The 7,464-nt window shown below is 36.1% G+C and overlaps 1 pseudogene; it reads left to right on the forward strand.

Annotated features, from left to right (window-relative positions):
* Positions 1 to 7,092, forward strand: part of LOC102820565 — an 8,109-nt pseudogene extending 1,017 nt beyond the window's left edge.
* The last annotated feature ends 372 nt before the right edge of the window (positions 7,093 to 7,464 follow it).

The raw sequence follows: 7,464 nt of genomic DNA on the forward strand, positions 1-7,464 counted from the left end.
AGTCAACTCAAAGGCACTAAATGATCATAATAATAACATGCTAAGGGTGCCCTAGTGGTGTAGTGAGTTACACATTGGGCTATTAACCAGAATAGGTAATTTGACCCCACCAGTTGCTCTGCAGAAGAAAGGTGAGGCTTTCTACTCCCATAACAGATATTGCTGTTGTTGTTAAGTACCTTGGAGTCGGTTCTGACTCATAGTGACCCTGCACAGGGTTTCCGAGGCTGTAAATCTTTATGGGAGCAGAACACCTCATCTTTCTCCCGCAGAACCGATTTTAGTTTCAAACTGCTGACCTTGAGGTTAGCAGCCCAATTCATAACCACTATACTACCAGAGCTCCTTCATAAGAAAGACATATAAAACCTCAGAAATTTGATACAAGTTCTCTATGAGTCAGAACTGACTCAATGGCATACAGCAAACATTCTAAGACATGTATATTACTGAATAAACTTGTTTGCAGCCATCAACTGATCTCCGATACATATTTAAGAATGTTTTTCTTAGAATCAACTTGTGCATTTATGAACTGGAACCCTAGTAAAAATATTTTTTGACTTACCTTTGTGTATTTTTGTGTCTATAGATCAGTCTTATACTAGGAAAATATTATATATAATTATTGATGCTAAGACACTGGGTTATATACATGTCAGGGAAAGAAATATATATAAAGCTGTTGTCCAATATTTTACGTTATCTAAACTATGTAATACTACTTCACCATAAATTCTATTGTGGTGCTGTAGAATGAGCACAGAACTGCTAACCCCAAGGTCATTGATTCCAACCCACCATTTGCTTCTTGGAAATGGTACTATGCAGGGTGGATATGAGTCAGAAGCAACTTGGAGACACATAAAAACAACAGTTACATCTCAGCAAAATGAGATTTTGAAGCTGAGGAAATAATTTTCTATGACCTAATAATACAAAAAACATAAATTCCAATCAAGCATTCTAGAATAAACATTAAATCCTCTTTTAATTCTTAAAATAAAAATTAATACAAAAGCATTACTAAAGAGGATGTGATAAGTATGGAACAAAACATACATGGAAGAAAAATGTACTATGGAGGTATGACAGAAAATTAATTTAAGCATTATGTTATTTCTCTGAATTTTTCAATTTTGGGTATAATATCTATTTTTAAAATTTAGAATCTATTTGATTTACAATATCATTTGAATTAAATATTCAATTTGTACCTGTTTGTATCCATAGTTACTGAATTCTCTTTTTTAAGAAGGATTTTTGGAATAACACAAAAAATGCTGTATTAATTTCATGTCCCTCAAATTTTGAATTTACTTTGCAAGACTCCTAGAATTGTTTAGTGCAAATCATACTCTCCATAGTTATGTGCTCCTGTTGGTATGGACTTTATGTATGCCAGGGGTTTGTTTTTTGTTTCTTTTTTCAAAAAATATAAAAGATCATCAACAACACGGAGCTACAACTTGTATGTAAATTAGAAAAATCAGATTTGAAAAATGTCCAAAAGTACAAGTTAGTACAATTTCAGTAAAACGTATCAAACATAATCTCAATAAAAGTTGAAATTATATTTTCAGTACTTGATGAACTAATTCAAAAATGTAAAATCTTAAATGTCAAAGATGACCAGCAAACATCTAAAGTTGAAAAATCAATTGCCTTCTACTCACTGTCAAGATTTAATATGAATCTATATTAACTAAGATAGAATAGTACTGATGTAAGAATAGTACATGTTGTTGTTGTTGTTGTAAGTCTGTCGAGTTGGTTCCGACCCATAGTGACCCTGTACAGGGTCTCCGAGGGTCTAAATCTTTACGGGAGTAGAAAGCCTCATCTTTCTTCCGTGGAGCGGCTGGTAGTTTCGAACCGCTGACCTTAAGGTTCGCAGCCCAATTCGTAACCACTACATAGATTACTGCAATTTTAAAAAAAAGAGTAAATGGCAGAATTGGTGTGAAAATGTTAAAAGTTTTCAATTATTGTTGCTAAGACACTGGATTATATGCATGTCAGGGAAAAAAGTCACTCCAATTTCACCATACACAAAAATCTACTTTAGTTATATCCCAAATAAAGCCAAAAAACTCAATGAAAAAGGCAAAATCAATACAGTTTTCAAAGGAAATTGTAACATAAAGATCAGGAAGAGTAATTTAAACATGATACACGCATAGTACAAACTATAAAGGAAAATACTGACACATTCTAGGGCATTAAAATTAAGAAACTCTTCTTGAAGAGATGGAAGAGATAAGACATATTTACAGAAAGTATTTTCAAACTATCCAATAAATATGGACAAAAATGACATTTTGTGAAGATAAAAAATCACAAATATCTTATAACAAAACATTAAAAATTTGAAATACAAAAAAAAAAAAAAAAAAAAAAAAAACTCTTTGAAATATGGAATAATCGGAAACTCTTATTCTCCAGTACAGTGGATGTATATTTGTTTAAACTTTTTAGATTATAGTATGGCATTGCCAAACAATGCAAAATATAATATATATGCCATAGTTCTTTCATATCTATGTACTTTGTTCCTATCATCCATGCATAGAAGATTCTCTCATCTGACTTTGATAGTAATGCTTCCATTAACTTCACTCAGACAACAGCTTAGATCAGAGATCTTCATTGACCACATCATGGACACTTGCTGGGTTAGCTAAATGCACACTAGTATAACTGCTGTCCATCTTAACTTTTTTTAAAAAAAAAAAGTTAGACTCCAATGTACTTTGGAGCACTTACATGTCTCATTCTTGAATATTTCTGAGATCACAATTTGGGAGAGTTAAAGAAAGAAAAATCAGCACTAATTAATAGAAAAAACATAAAAAGAAGCATAGAATTTACAAGGAGGCCAGATGATGAACATTCTAAAAGCAGAAGGAAGCAGTAACTCGTTTTACTGATGTGGGCCAATGTCAGTAAAACATTACAGCTGTGAATTCACTGAAACAGGTGGACTATTTTTTGTGTGTGTGCATGAAATCATTTTTAGCTTCTTCGGTTTTGATCAACTCAACTACAGCTTTCTTTTCATTTCTGAAGTGCATTAATTTAGACTGGGGAAAAAAAATATAAAACAACCAAGTAGTTTTTATTTTGAAGTCAGTACTTTAAAACCATGAAAGTTAGAATTTCCCACAAATCAGCAATCTTGTCTCAAAAAAATATTGATTATTCTTATTACATTCCAGATATTGCAAATTAAATATGCAAATGAAATAGAAAAGAGAAAACATGAAACTTTGGACTGCCTTCACATGTTCACATGAGTTTGTACAATAAGGAATCTCTGCCCAAATGTTGTTACTAAGTGCCATCGAGTCAGTTCCGACCCATAGAGACCCTGTACAGGGTTTCCAAGGAGCAGCTCATGAGGTTGAACCGCCCACCTTCGGTTCAAACCGAATTCGCAGTCCAGCAAATTAACCCACAGGGCCAGCAAGTATACTCCAAATGCCTCCTCTCTTTCTCACTTTTGGTTTGTTGCACTTCAAGAATCCAAGGTCAAAAAGTACAAGTTACAGTTCCTTTTTTTTTTTTTTTTTTTCTCTCTCCTTTTCTCAAGAAACTCATACCAACTGAATAGCTCTCCAAGTTCCAACACTTGCAAGGCCTTGCCTGAACTACTACTATAGCTGAGGAAATTGTCTGCCTAGATCTGTTTTTGCTCCTGTCCAATTCATGCCATATATTGGCACCTATCTGACCTTTTCTAATGCAAAAACAATTTTTCTCCTATGATTAAAATCTGTCATGAAATCCTCATTATATACAGAGGAAAGTACAGGCTGTCCAGTGTCAAGCATAAGTAACTTCATTAACTGGACCTTGATGATACATTTAACTTTGTAGCAAGTTATTATTTTCTGTCTTGAAGCTTATACTTTAGTAAATGTTATCATCTTCAATCTTCTTTCTTCCTCAATAATTATTACTCACATCCTCCAAAAGGCACTCAGATATTCGTATACTCTCCCTGCCCATCTCATCATTCTACACCTGCCTCACACCATCTCCTCATAACAACACAATATTTCCCTTTTGATAATATCCAGGTGGCTTCAATTAAAAGTAAGAATAGCTAACACAGGACATTTAAAACTATAAACTATACATTTCCCTAAATACTTCCCAATATCTAGTGACCCTACTTCCATTAAGGTGGTTAGTCTACATATCATTCATTAATGTAAGAAAGAACTATTAGAACAGAGAAAAGATTCATGAGTTCTAAAACTCAAGCTTAGGACCTGAAGACACTCCTCAGATAGAAAACTAGTTCCATGAATCAGTGAAGAAAATATATCCTCAAGATAATGATAATGTTATTGTTAGGATTAACTGAGTTTGCCCTGACTCACACTGACTCAATGAACAAAAGAACAAAAATGCTGCCTGGTCCTTCACCATCCCCATGAACAGTTGCAGATCAGACAATTGTGACCCATGGGGTTCACTGGCTTATTTTCCTTGTAGTCTGCCTGAGTCTGGAGGTTTTCTTTGAAACCTATTAAATACAATTGCTGTTGTATGTCATAACATCAGTTCCAACTCATAGTGACCATGTACAGAGTTTCTCAGAGTGACTGATTGTTTTGAACAACTAACCTTGTGGTTAGCAGTTAAGTTCTTATCCTTGGCGTTCCACAACAAAATTAATTAAATACCATAGCAACACACAATCCATCACTGAAAGAGAGCTGGTAGCTGTTCATGAGTGCCTTGCTAGAATTGAATTCAGGTCTCCTGAATGGAAAGTGACTAACAAGAGATAACACATAAAGGGAGTTAAATTCTGATACACTCAAGCTCAAATCTATAAACACAATGCAAAGATTTATAAAAGAATATCCAAGTAACTTTGGGATATCTGATTAAAATTGGGATCTGTGCCTCCTACCCTAGGTAGAATCAGAGATGAAAATTAAAATAGAAAAACATGTAGAAGGAATAATTAAACACATAGAAGTCACTGAACAATATCCACCATGGAAAGCAGACACCTTAGAAGATGTCAGCAAGGATTGACATAGACTGAAAATCAGATGCTTCTCCTACTACAGAGTTTTGGATTCACAGGCAAAGCTGTAAAAAAAGATTCTGGAATGATGTAAATGGTCACTTTAAAAACAAAATAGAAATGTATAAAATTAAACCTATATTTATATGCACTTGAGTTTGTATATTGAAATTTGTACCTCCACAAGATTAGATTTCTGAGTGGGAGAGTAGCTGCCATCAAGTTAAACCCAGTCCATGTATCAGAGATATTGTTATTGATTGTTGTTGTTGTTAGCTGCATTGAGTTGATACCAACTCATAGTGACCTTATGCACAGGGAACGAAACACAGCCTGATGCTGGGCCAACCTCACAACTGTTGCCACACTTGAGTCCATCGATACTGCCACTTGGCCAATCCATCTCGTTGGGAATCCTTGTCCAGCAACTGGTCCATCCTGACAACATGTCCGCAGTATGAGAGATGAAGTTTGGCCACCTTGGCCTCCAAGTAGCACTCTGGCTGTACTTCTTTCAACACAGATCTGTTGGTTCTTTTGGCAGTCCATGGCACTTTCAATATTCTCCTCCAAGAAACATAACTCAAAAGCATCAATTCTTTTCTGGTCTTCTTTATTCACTATCCAGCTTTTGCATGCATATGAGGTTATTGAAAATACCATGGCTTGGGTCAGGTGCACCTTAGTCCTCAAGCTGACTCTGTGTATTCCTTCCATCTTTTCTTGATGCTTTCTGCATCATTCAATAATTTGCCCAGAGAATCTTTCAATAATGAAAGTTGAGGCTTGAATTTTTTCTTCAGTTTTCCCAGCTTGAGAAATGCTGAGTGTGTTCTTCTAGTTTTCTGATTCCAGATATTTGCACATTTTGCTGTAATATTAGAAAACAAAAATTCTTACCACTAGACCAATAAACAACATTCTTATCAATGGAGCAAAGATTGAAGTTGTCAAAGACTTCATTCTTCTTGGATCAACTATCAACACTTACTGAAGCAACAATCAAGAAATCAAACCACGTAGTCCATTAGGCAAATCTACTGTACAAGAACTTTTTAAAGTGTTGTGTTCTTGAAATAAGCCACAGGTCATCCGATTTTGCTAAGATTATAAACACCACAGAGAACCTTGTGCGGAAATTGTTCTTCGTTCCAGATAACTACAAGGTGATTTTTGTGCAAAAAGGTGGGTCTGGCCAGTTCAGTACTGTCCCCTTAAACCTGATCTGAAGACAGGCAGATGTGCTGACTACATGGTGACAAGAGATTGGTCAGCTAAGGCTGCAGAAGCAGCCAAGAAGTTTGGGACTCTAAATATCGTCCACCCCAAATTCGGAAGTTATACAAAAATTCAGATCCAAACACCTGGAACCTTAACCCAGATGCCTCTTCAGTGTATTACTGCACAAACGAGACCAGGCATGCGGTGGAGTTTGATTTTATACCCGAGGTCAAAGGTGCCATGTTGGTTTGTGACATGTCTTCCAACTTCCTGTCCGAGGATGTCTCCAAGTTTGGGATGATTTTTGCTGGTGTTCAGAAGAATGTGGGCTTTGCGGGGGTCACAGTGGTGATCATGCGTGATGACCTACTGGATCTCTGGGAATGCCCCTTCATTCTGAAATACAAAGTGCAAGCTGGAAACAGCTCGTTGTACAACACACCTCCATGCTTCAGCATCTATGTCACGGGCCTGGTTCTGGAGTGGATTAAGAACAACGGCTGCACAGCAGCCATGGAGAAGCTCAGCACCGTCAACTCTCAAATGATTTTTGTTATCATTGATAACTCTCAAGGATTCTAGGTCCAGTGAAGCCCAAGAATAGAAGCAAGATGAATATCCCATTCCACATTGGCAATGCCAAAGGAGATGATGCTCTAGAAACAAGATTTCTTGATAAAGCTCTTGAACACAATACGCTGTCTTTGAAAGGCCACAGGTCTGTGGGAGGCAGCCACGCCTCTCTCTATAACACTGTCACCAACGAAGATGTTCAGAAACTGGCAGCCTTCTTGAAAAACTTTTTGGAGATGCATCAGCTTTGAACACACGCTGACCACTATATACTCTGTTGTTGAACAATGTATAAGATTTAAAATGGCAAGGGAATGGTTAACAAAACCTTAACAAAGAATAGTACTTTTCTCAAATGAATATACTTAATATACATTCTTCTTTTTTTCAAAGAACAACCAAACATCAAGAGCGCTGCAGGGCTGGTGGGACGTAACGGCCACTTTAACTTTGACTTGAACTGGAAGTATTTTAGATAAACCTTCCTGTTGCTTTTCTAACGAATTCAAGCTTATTTTGTCTTTGCTGTGGACTGAATTATGTAAGTTGCAGTTAATTATTTCTAGAGACACACAAACCCAAAGTATGAAGAGTGGGTGGAAACCACTAAGTGCTAACTCTAG

This window comes from Chrysochloris asiatica, unplaced genomic scaffold (genome assembly GCF_000296735.1).
Source record: "Chrysochloris asiatica unplaced genomic scaffold, ChrAsi1.0 scaffold00011, whole genome shotgun sequence".
NCBI lineage: Eukaryota > Metazoa > Chordata > Mammalia > Afrosoricida > Chrysochloridae > Chrysochloris > Chrysochloris asiatica.